Source organism: Podarcis cretensis, assembly GCF_951804945.1.
Source record: "Podarcis cretensis genome assembly, chromosome: 10".
NCBI classification, from domain to species: domain Eukaryota; kingdom Metazoa; phylum Chordata; class Lepidosauria; order Squamata; family Lacertidae; genus Podarcis; species Podarcis cretensis.
The window spans coordinates 24,834,530-24,846,776 of NC_137179.1; the positions used below are offsets into that span (position 1 = coordinate 24,834,530).

General features: G+C 43.4%; 1 long non-coding RNA gene across 2 annotated transcripts in view; it reads right to left on the minus strand.

Annotated features, from left to right (window-relative positions):
* LOC307225331 overlaps nt 1–12,247 on the minus strand; it is a 146,740-nt gene that overhangs the window by 19,528 nt on the left and 114,965 nt on the right. Inside the window, exon 4 of one of the 2 annotated variants that reach the window (XR_013842897.1) lies at nt 756–890. The exons of the other annotated variant lie outside the window; for it this stretch is intronic. This is a non-coding gene — a long non-coding RNA (uncharacterized lncRNA). Of the gene's footprint in view, nt 1–755; nt 891–12,247 lie in introns of those variants that run through there. 2 annotated transcript variants of the gene reach the window in all.

Consider the following 12,247-nt stretch of genomic DNA (forward strand, 5'->3'; position numbering starts at 1 on the left):
GTCCATTGTTAGAAGACTTGAGGGGAAATTTTCTCACTGTGCATCATATTAAGTTCAATAGGTTTTAAAATTGAAGCATGGACGTAAAACACAAAAAAAGTATTTGGTGCTGACCTTTAAAGCCCTAAATGGCCTCGGCCTAGTATACCTGAAGGAGCGTCTCCACCCGCATTGTTCAGCCTAGACAATGAGGTCCAGCTCCGAGGGCCTTCTGGTGGTTCCCTCACTGTGAGAAGCGAACTTACAGGGAACCAGGCAGAGGGCCTTCTCAGTAGTGGCGCCCGCCCTGTGAAACGCAGATGTCAAGGAAATAAACAACTATCTGACTTTTAGTAGACATCTGAAGGCAGTCCTGTTTAGGGAAGTTTTTAATGTTTGATGTTTTATTGTGCTTTTAATTCTGTTGGGAGCCGTCCAGAGTGGCTGGGGAAACCCAGTCAGATGGGTGGAGTATTATTATTATTATTAATAATAATAATAATAATAATAACTGTTATTATTTCAAGAAGGAAAACATTTCAGTGACCATTTTCAAGGCTGGTCTAATGAATAAGCATGTTAAATGTTTTTAAAACTAAAAACTAAAAACAAAACCCATGTTTTCCTTCAAAGTGCAAATAATTACAATATTTTGCTAAAAGAATTACCTTCTTATATATTATTATATAAGTAATTGAAATAAAAAATAAGGCAGTTATAAATCATATATAATATCTACTGCATTGGTCAAAGGATAGCATCAGCTGGGTCACTTGGGCCTAGCAGCTGATTGTCTGAGGACGTAAGATGCTGGTCTTGCATCTGTTGACTGGAGTCAGGATGTTAAACCAGATGGACCCTTCTCCTGATCTAGGAGAGCTTTTCTTATGTTGGAGGACTAGCTCCGGTAACTGGGAAAGAAAAGAAGGAGAGATAAAAGTCACACCAGTGAGGAAGCCCATATTGACTTGAAACAACAAGACACCTCTTTCAGTGCAGGTCTTTTGCAGTTCTGTAGGAGAAGGGAGAAAGTCAGAGAAGCTCCGCATCGCAAGAATGTGTGGTTAAATAGATATAATGAGTTCACTAGAGTACACCATGACATAGCTGTTTGCAAAGTGCTCTTGACTGAGCACCCTGGTGAGTCTGTATCATTTTAATATTATGTGGCTCTGATTGATATATAACACCTGTCATAATAATTAGAAACAAATCACCTCAATTGGCAGCTATTAACTGCCCCTATATTGTGCAAATAACATTTGTTTGATTCAGTTACATGCCTCTGAATTTCCGTGTCAGCTATCAGTAATCTAATATCTCACAACTAGAGCTTCCAGTAATGCAATAAAAATATTGATTTAACTGCTTTCACTCTGGAATGATCAACACAACACAATTAAGTGGCTCCAACATCTCTCTTTGTACAAGCATATTATCTTACTGTCAGCTAAGGAGACTGCAATTTATTTTTTAAAAAATTGAGAAGTCCTGCATATGTACTGGATCTCAATTGCAGCTGATATAGATGCCCACCTTTTGCTTTTTGATTCAGGCCATTGTGGGGGGGGTGGGGAGCCAAGATGGGAGCAAAATCCCAAATGCCATAAATATTTCTACTTATGCCTGGGCTCATTCCAGACAACTGGAATACAGAGGCATATTTTATAAAAGAGAAATATAAAATCAAATAATTTTAACACAATTCAATTTTTATTAATAAAATGCAAATTTTATTTTAAAATCCAATTGATTATCTCAGTTATTTTTTCTGTTGGAGAAAAACACTGGAAAATGGGAGTAGCTTTTATTTGTTTTATTCAGCACTTAGGAAAAACACTTTTACTTGTAAAAGTAAAACAGTAAATAATTGATCCATTTAAAAAATGAAAGCAGATCACACTGCTTTCCACAATCCCACAGTGACTACAGGCTGAGACTAACTCCTTAAGAATCAATCCCCAGGGCACACTAATCTGGGAGTAAGATCAATTTAACACAAGAGGGATTTATAAATCTAAAACATGCTGTAATTGGACTAGATTAAGTTTGGTTGAAGCCTTGGAGTTGTGCTAATATGGTCAGGAGGAGGGCAGGAAAATATGTCCATTTACTGTATAAAGATGCAACACTCTGGTTAAGGAAGCAGAATTTGATGCCTATGATACAAGCTCAAAGGGTGACCTTTAAAGCCCTTCACGGCCTAGGACCCTCGTACCTACGGGACCGCCTCTCCTGGTATGCCCCACGGAGAGCCTCAAGGTCCATAAATAGCAACACCCTAGTGGTCCCGGGCCCTAAGGAAGTTAGATTGGCTTCAACCAGAGCCAGGGCCTTTTCAACTCTGGCTCCGGCCTGGTGGAACGCTCTGCCTCATGAGACCAGGGCCCTGCAGGATCTGATTTCTTTCCGCAGGGCCTGTAAGACAGAGTTGTTCCGCCTGGCCTTTGGCTTGGAGCCAATTTGATTCCCTCCCTCCCTCCCTCCCTCTCTCTTTTTCTTTTTCTTTTTTTCCCCTTTCTTTTCCTTCTCCTCCTGCGATGAGGCTACATTTTAATATTTTAATGTTCCATTATTTTAATGTTGTATTTTATTTTTGTTTTTAAGTTTGTAATCATTCATCTTGTTTTTATTATTGCTTGTAAGCCGCTCTGAGCCCGGCCTTGGCTGGGGAGGGCTGGGTATAAATAAAAAATTATTATTATTAATTATTATTATTATTATTATTATTATTCCAGTAAGGTTTACTCAGACCCATTGAAATTAATGGGCCTCACTTAGTCATGTTCATTTATTTCACTGGGGCTACTCTGAATAAAACCCAGTTTAATAGCACCCTAAGTCCCTTTTTGTAATCATTTAGACTTCATTTTTATATATTTTTATATTGTCACAATAGCCATATGCAGCGAGTTGGTGACTAGCCCAAGGCAGGAAGTGAGCAAAAACAATGATTACTTAAGTACACATGCTTAGAGTAATATATATTAATATATTAGTGTGTGTTTGTGTGTGTATGTGTTGAAAAAATTGTTTTTGCTTGTGTTCTACTAAGAGTTATGAAATTCCACAGGTTCAGAGTATTTTTTTGTAGCCCACATAAGCTTATGCCACAATAAATTGGTTAGTCTCTTTGTGGGACCTTATTTATTGTGTTCCTTTTTGGAGGAAGGGGTCCCTCTTTGGGGAATTGCATCAGGGGCCCCAACCACCTTAATCTAACATTGGGCAGGGTTGAGGAGAACTGGAGAAATCTATTTCCCTAGCTCAGGTAGACCTGAAGTTCCCACTCTTGCTTCAGCTCAGAATGAGTGTTTATAGAAGATCTGGAGATTCCACCCTTTTCTGGCTCTTCAGCTGGGCCCTGATCTGAGCAATTGCTTCCACATGCTTCTCCCTCCACCCGACTAGCCTTCCACGCTGCTAGCCAGACTCTCCACTGGTGTCCCTAAAGCTCCCGCCACCAGGTTCACTATCTCCTTTGGCTCTGGAGTTGACAAGGGGGATCCAAGAGCTGACCAGGAATGCAGGCAGTTGGCATGGAGACCTCCAGTCCTAAAGCTGGGATGCCAGGCTCCTAAGAGCTGTTAGTGCTGTGGAGATCTGCTGGGGAGGGAGGGATAGACCAAGCCATAATCTCAAGAGCAATTGCTAGGCTCCACTCATAGGCTTTCCTAATGCATGGGACTACCCATCACCTCCTAAATGTTCTCTCTGCATCCTCCTTACCTCCTCACCATGTAATAACTATGTAGTAACCACAAGCAGGGGACGCAGGTGGCGCTGTGGGTTAAAGCCTCAGCGCCTAGGACTTGCCGATCGAAAGGTCGGCGGTTCGAATCCCTGCGGCGGGGTGCGCTCCCACTGCTCGGTCCCAGCGCCTGCCAACCTAGCAGTTCGAAAGCACCTCCGGGTACAAGTAGATAAATAGGGACCGCTTACCAGCGGGAAGGTAAACGGCGTTTCCGTGTGCGGCTCTGGCTCGCCAGAGCAGCGATGTCACGCTGGCCACGTGACCCGGAAGTGTCTCCGGACAGTGCTGGCCCCTGGCCTCTTAAGTGAGATGGGTGCACAACCCCAGAGTCTGTCAAGACTGGCCCGTATGGGCAGGGGTACCTTTACCTTTTTTAACCACAAGCAGAGTCGCGGGTGGCGCTGTGGGTTAAACCACAGAGCCTAGGACTTGCCATCAGAAGGTCGGTGGTTCAAATCCCTGCGACGGGGTGAGCTCCCATTGCTCGGTCCCTGCTCTTGCCAACCTAGCAGTTCAAAAGCACATCAAAGTGCAAATAGATAAATAGGTACTGCTCCAGTGGGAAGGTAAACGGTGTTTCCGTGCGCTGCTCTGGTTCGCCAGAAGCGGCTTAGTCATGCCGGCCACATGACCCAGAAGCTGTACACAGGCTCCCTCAGCCAATAAAGCAAGATGAGCACTGCAACCCCAGAGTCGGTAACGACTGGACCTAATGGTCAGGGGTCCCTTTGCCTTTTTAACCACAAGCAGACTTTGCCCGCTCTGGCTAAGTTGTAAAGCAGTGGAGAAAAGAGGGGAAGAGTGTGAAGGAATGTAAACATGATTATTCCTGGGACCCTTGGGAGTGTGTAAGGATGGGGAAGTCCACATTTAAAGGCAAACCTATCTACATCAAATGAGATGTAGCAGGTAAGAGTGTTGGACTAGGCCCTGGGACACAGGGGACACAGTTGGCCATGAAGCTCACTGGGTGACCTTGGGCTAGCCAGCCTCATTTACTTCACAGGGTTGTTTTGAAGATAAAAGTGGGGAGCCCACTTGGAGCTTTGTGGAGGAAAGATGGGATATGAATGTAAAAATAATCAAGAATTATTATGGGAAAGAGACAAATTCGCCAGTCTTAAAGGTAAAGGTAAAGGTACCCCTGCCCGTACGGGCCAGTCTTGACAGACTCTGGGGTTGTGCGCCCATCTCACTAAAGAGGCCAGGGGCCAGCGCTGTCCGGAGACACTTCCGGGTCACGTGGCCAGCGTGACATCGCTGCTCTGGCCAGAGCCAGAGCCAGAGCCGCACACGGAAACGCCGTTTACCTTCCCGCTGGTAAGCGGTCCCTATTTATCTACTTGCACCCGGAGGTGCTTTCGAACTGCTAGGTTGGCAGGCGCTGGGACCGAGCAGCGGGAGCGCACCCCGCCGCAGGGATTCGAACCGCCGACCTTTCGATCGGCAAGCCCTAGGCGCTGAGGCTTTAACCCACAGCGCCACCTGCGTCCCCAAGTCCTAAATGAAAGCTGATCTATACTTTCCTGAACATGCCACCTGACTGAAGCCCGGTTTCCACATTCTTCTACTTTATTTTTTTATTGGCATGACAAGGAAATTGCAACATTGTAAATATTTGGACAGTGTCAAAATATCAGCCCTATATTTGTAGTCAGCTGAAGACCAACAAATGGAGGCTTAGCCCAGACAAGACAAAGACAGAATCAGCAGGCAGCTTCTCTGTCTGGGGAGGGTTCTGTTTTGGGGGTACTCTTGAATCCGTCACTGTCATTAGACACAGGTAGCGTCTCTGACGCGCAGTGTTTTTTACCATGTTTAGCTGGTAGACCAGGAAGAACTTCCTGACAGTAAGAGCTGTTCGACAGTGGAATTTGCTGCCAAGGAGTGTGGTGGAGTCTCCTTCTTTGGAGGTCTTTAAGCAGGGGCTTGACAACCATATGTCAAGAGTGCTCTGATGGTGTTTCCTGCTTGGCAGGGGGTTGGACTCGATGGCCCTTGTGGTCTCTTCCAACTCTATGATTCTATGATTCTAACAGACGTATCTGGATGTAGTTTCAGAGATCCAATCCCTACAAGATTCTAAGTGGGTTTTGCTTTGAAAACATTTCATTTCACTTTTAATTTCTATATTACTAAACACAAGGCAGTTTACAAGCTGAAGAAACAAGAAAACAGACAGCCAAGATCACACATGTAACAACAATCTGATCCAATACAAAAAAAGTCTCATCTGTGTATCATCTGTGCATAAATTATAGCAAGCTTTTCCTGTTTTCTGACACTTTCGTGGAAGGATTGTAATTGGAGTATGTAAATTTGTGGTGCAAAGTATTTCAGATTATACTGTGTTTTATGGTCTTACAAGGCTTACTGCTGTTTAAATGTGCTGGCTATGATATTTTAAATTTTAAAATTATGTATTTATATATGGCTGTTGTAGGTTGTTTCGGTTATACATTTCTGCTACCTTCTAAGGGACTTTATTTACTGAAGGATGGGATATGAATAAATATATAAAATTTTATGAGTTTATTGTACCCCTTATAAACCCCATGAGTTTATGGTAACCCTTTTCATGTATTTGAAGTTTTTGATGTTGATGTATTTTATCTGATTTGCTATTGTATTGTATTCTTTGATTTGTGCTTCAATTTTGTGATTAAATTGCTGTACATCACCTAGAGCACTCCGTTAAAGGTAAAGGTAAAGGTACCCCTGCCCGTATGGGCCAGTCTTGACAGACTCTGGGGTTGTGCGCCCATCTCACTAAAGAGGCCAGGGGCCAGCGCTGTCCGGAGACACTTCCGGGTCACGTGGCCAGCGTGACATCGCTGCTCTGGCGAGCCAGAGCCGCACACGGAAACGCCGTTTACCTTCCCGCTGGTAAGCGGTCCCTATTTATCTACTTGCACCCGGAGGTGCTTTCGAACTGCTAGGTTGGCAGGCGCTGGGACCGAGCAGCGGGAGCGCACCCCGCTGCAGGGATTCGAACCGCCGACCTTTCGATCGGCAAGCCCTAGGCGCTGAGGCTTTAACCCACAGCGCCATAAGTGACTAATAATTATAAATAATAAAAGTAGACCCACATTCTTCAATTATTAGAGCCAAGACTATGAATATGGATGAAACCTAATGTTCAGGGCTCTTGCAACCAAAATGAGACACAGATCCTCCAAATAAATAAACTTACAGCATTGTTGTAAGGGTAAAATAAGAGTAACCCTCAGATAGATAGATAGCCTGGATTCTCAAAAAAGGAAATGGGGGTAGGATGAAAATATGATCGAGATAAATCATGCAAATCCACTCTCAATGTGGTAAAACGGGCCACACACAAAACCTAATCCTTTCAGAATGAGAGGTGTACCATTCTGAAAACCAACTCTCAGTTCTGGCTGTGTGAAGACTTACAGCAACAGGCAAATGGAGATCATGCCTGGTTGCACATTACCCCATCTCTCAGCTCCCCTACCAAGATCCAGTTTTGTATGTCGGCAGGGAACTGAAATGGATGAGGCTGTTACGCTGAAGAGAGTGCAAGATCTCATGGCTAAGTAGGGTCAAGCATAGCTAGAGTTTCATCTGACCTTTCACCCATGAAAAAGCTGGTCATTCCAGGTTAAGGCTGAGGTCACCCGTTTTCCCTCTGTGAGGAAACCAGCACGGCAGGGGTACAAGCTTGTCGCTGATATGGATTAAAATATATCTTATTGATAACTCTGGCACTGTCTCTAATTAGGACCGGGTACAGCTCAGCTCTGGAACTATATTTTAAAACAGAGATCCACGGCAAATTGTTTATTTTTTAAATTGTGTGTATATTCATTTAGTGTGTGTAAGTATGCAAGCCTTTTCTAAACCTGTTTTCCAAAGCTCTGATATCTGGATCACATGTCCCCCACCCCACCCCCGGATCACAGGATTTCTTTTTCTTGATCAGTTCCTATTTGCAGTGAGAAAACATCCTTCTTGCAGCTGTGGGACAGCCCATCTAATAATATTGCTTCCTAGTGACCTACTCTCCCTTCTGTTCAGCTAGTTAGGACTTCAAAGATGGCTTCTGGGCAATGGTGATGCTCCTGGAACTTCCCCATGACTGTCAGTTGTATCATAGGGTTGCGTCAGGGAATCCCAGATCACCCTTTCTTGCTCCCTTGAATGATGATGATGATGATGATGATGATGATTTCATTTACAAGTGGTTTGCAAGTATAAATGTCAGTTGCACGAGCATTAAAACATAAACACTCATAATGAATGATATAGTTAAAATGTGAAGCGATGTTATATGGTGGCTGGGTGTTTGAGAGTAAGGTTCCTTTAAGAGCTAGCCAAGAAAGAACAAGGAGCAAAGTGTTGTGGCCAGAGTAGAAAGGGAAATAGCAGAAGCTTCCTTATGATGAAGGTCTTCTATGCATAGCTGTCAACTTTTCCATTTTCTTGTGAGGAATCCTATTCGGAATAAGGGAATTTCCCTTAAAAAAAGGGAAACGTTGACAGCTATGCTTCTATGTTAAAACAAGATAAAAGATTTGTTGTTAGCATACAAGTTTCCATCTTTCTTCACCAATACAGGGGGAAACACATAGTACAAGGAGTGCGGTAGTGATCCACAGGGTTACTGTGAAGCCTGAAAGACTGGGAAGAAGAAAGATGGAACAGTTTAGAGTCCCAGATGTGTTAGATCTTACCAGCCATGCTGCAGACAATTGGAGATTTAAGCGGCAGTATGACCTGGTCATGAAAGCTAGTAGAGCTGTGAAGAAGATTGATAAAAGGAAGGTAGCCCTTTTATTGAATCTTGCAGGGCTCCGAACTGGTGATTTGTTTAATGCCTTTTCACTAACTGTGGGAGGTGGGATCCAAATGTGATATTGTGCTTGACAAGTTTTGAGGAACACTATACCAAGTGGAAACGAGACTTTTGAAAGAGCCATTTTGCATTCAAGTAACAAAGTGAGAAATGGTTTGCTGCCTCACTGATGAGAGATGAGGTTGTGCTGGAGATACAGGTTTTCAAACTGAGAGGGATGAGGTAGAAATGGCCACTCACCTATTTCTCAGGTGGGCAGCACTTAGCCACCACAGGCCTTCAAACACAACAAGGCTTGGCTTACCATATTTTCAAGTGAAGCAATGTGGAAATGTGCATTAATTATCTAAAGAGGGGGCCCATAAGGCCAGAATTGAAGTCTGGAGTCTAGAAACTACCAAACTGCACCACTGTTAGAGAGTGCAATTGAACTGATTCTGAGCCAACAAGTATAAAAGCATGTCCTCCCCTTGCAGCCCCTTAAAAAAGTAATCTCTCTCTGACTGAACTCGTATAATGCTCGTATAATGCTCGCTAGATGTCTAAAAGTCTACTCTGTAGCATCAGTTCCATAGTTTAAATCTCTATCACGTAGATGTATGAATTTAGTATTCTTAAGTTGTTAAGGGAAGGGAGCAATGTTTTAGAAACTTGTTGCCCTCTCCCAAAAAGGATGAAATAAATTAAGAAAATTAAGATCATGCTTCAGCATATACTACTACACTCTTAATATTTTTTTAAAAAAAGTTTTCTCTCCCACCCCAGCCCGCTCAAATCACGTATTAGAAATCCCCGCCGTCCTGGTTCTCTTTTCTTTCTGCACACGTGGTTAATTCAAAGAGTACTCCCAGCAAGCAGGATACAGTTTGAAAAGGGAACAAACAGATTTAAGAAAGCACCATTATTTGAAGGAGTCACTTTGCCTGCTGCAAAATTATGCCAGTGAAAAGATTTTTTTTGAGGTAAAGCACAATTAAGGTTGGCCGCTTTTGCTTAAATTAAAATAGGAGTGTAATGAAGAATCTGACTCCTTCCTCTAATTTTACAAGTTCAATGGTAATCTAACCATGCCATTCATTTACAGAAACCATTAATTTTACTGTGTGGTTGAAAGTGGAAGGGCTTTCTTTCGCTCATTCCCCCCCTCTTCTCCCTTTTGCTCTTTGTCTGTGCACCTGTTTGTACCACTTTAGCATCCCATTTAAAAAACTTTGGGTAATCCTCTGGCACTGACCCTGGTGTGATAATACTTCTCTTATTCAGCAGCATAATTACAAAGGACAACACAGATAAAGCACATCTTTCAGTTCTACTTTCCGCGGCTGATATGACCGTTTTGCCAGTCTTCAAGGTGAATTGGTTCTGTATATAAGCTAAACTCATCAAACGGAGGGCACGTCTAGTAATATTGCAAACAATGAAGAATTATTAGCTTTGATGCACTTTGCATTTGCAGTGGCCACCAAACTTTTGGCATAATTATTTGGTCTAAATACCTGTGTTTGCAGAAGTAAATTCTACGGAATTCAAAAGCACATAAACAAATGGTGTTAGGATCGAGCCCATCTCCCTTTGTCCCAATATGTCATTTTGTTATTCTTTCACAAGTTGGTGAAAGCTTCAGTCCTTACTCTGAAGCTGTTATACTTTGGGATAGCTCAGTTGGTAGAGCATGTGACTCTTAAGCTCAGGGTAGTGAGTTTGAGTGCCATGTTGGGTACAAGATTCCTGCATAGCAGGGGTTTGGTCTAGATCACCCTCGTGGTCCCTTCCAACCCTACAATTCTATGATTCTATGGTTCATATATAGCAAAGTGCACAGCAAAAAGCAGATAAGATCGAAGCAACTGGTCAGGCTCCTGTTCATGTAAATATTCAGCAGGTGAAGCTTTTATAACATAGTGATGCAGCAGTGGGAAAAACACACCTGTCGCATCTGCCATGCTGAAATTTGACCAGAGCATTGCTGCAAGACTAACAGATCAGACCTATGCTTTCTTCTGTAGAAGTGAGCCCCACATTATTCAATAGGGCTTACTTCAAAACAAGTGTCATAGGATTAAAACAAAGAATAACTAAAAGATGTAACAAATTTATCTTGGCATAACCTAGGGGTTCTATCTTCCAACTCCCACAAGACTCTGCCAGCACAGCCAATGGATGGATGATGGATGTCATAGTTCACAACATCTGGAACCAATCCTGGGTATGTGGATGATGATGATGATGATGATGTTATGGAAAAATGGAGCTATTATGTACCAAAGTTGCCAGACATTTAACTAAAAAGCCTCATAGAAAAATGGGGAGGTGGTATTGAGAGGGGCCAAACAGAGGAGTGGGGCATATGCACAGCCCTATGTGTATGAACAAAAGGGACGCGGGTGGTTAAACCCCAGAGCCTAGGACTTGCCGATCAGAAGGTCGGCGGTTCGAATCCCTGCAACAGGGTGAGCTCCCGTTGTTCGGTCCCAGCTCCTGCCCACTTAGCAGTTCGAAAGCACATCAAAGTGCAAGTAGATAAATAGGTACCGCTCCAGCGGGAAGGTAAACGGCGAATCCGTGTGCTGATCTGGTTCGCCAGAAGCGGCTTAGTCATGCTGGCCACATGACCCGGAAGCTGTACGCCGGCTCCCTCGGCAATAAAGCGAGATGAGCGCCGCAACCCCAGAGTCGGTCATGACTGGACCAAATGGTCAGGGGTCCCTTTACCTTTACCTTTATGTGTATGAACAATTGCAAGGACCTCACTGCAACAATGCAACACTGTGACCACAAAACATGAGCATTTGGCTGAATATTAACTAATAACTGTGCGTCAAAGTTCATAACCTATAGATTACAACTATGGCAACCAATAACATGGCCTGCAGGTGTTAGCCATAACCACTTTAGCTACAGCCATGCATTCCAAGCGCCAAGGCTCATAGCCTTTCTCAGGGGTGGATCTACAGTAAAACAAATGAAGCTTCAGCTTCAAGGCCCCTAATCCCAGAGGGACCCCGGAAGCGACTTTATTCATGCAACATTTCCCTAATTGATACCCCCCCAATAACTTGAAAACTGTAAGACCTAGGAAATGTTTGTTCACATCAGTGACTTCGACATGTTAGATAATCCAGTACAGCAATTTTAATCAAAAACTGAGATGTAGTAGTTGATTTTTTAAATGTGCTGATCTGTCATGGAGCAATCCCACTGAAGAAGGTAACATTGGTTACCCAGACCTTGTTGCTGCTTGAGAAGAGGGCCCCCATAATAGTTCAAGCTTCATGGCCCCCCAAATGTAGCTACACCACTGGGCTTTATTTCTATGAGCTACAAAGAAGCAATAGTATTTGCTATATGCTGGCATGATGTGCATGGGATCCCACTCTAACACAGGCATTCACATAACCAAAGAGCACAAAGTGAAAGGAGCAGTGAATGGGAAGCACAACCCAAATGGTGTTGAAAATATGGAGGGTGCTGACTCAGTGTGGGAAGTCAACTAAGTTGTGGTGGAGCAAATGCAAGTTCAGCAGAGTCTGTTGCATACACCACAAAAAGACAACCTGTCAGCAGTAGAGCACATGCCTGGTCTGCATAAGATCTCAGGTTCAATACTAGCATATTCACAATGAATGAAACCCAGGTAACCAAACACAACACAGACAGACCAATGGTCTCTCTCAGCATAGATTCATGTTTGGTGTGAT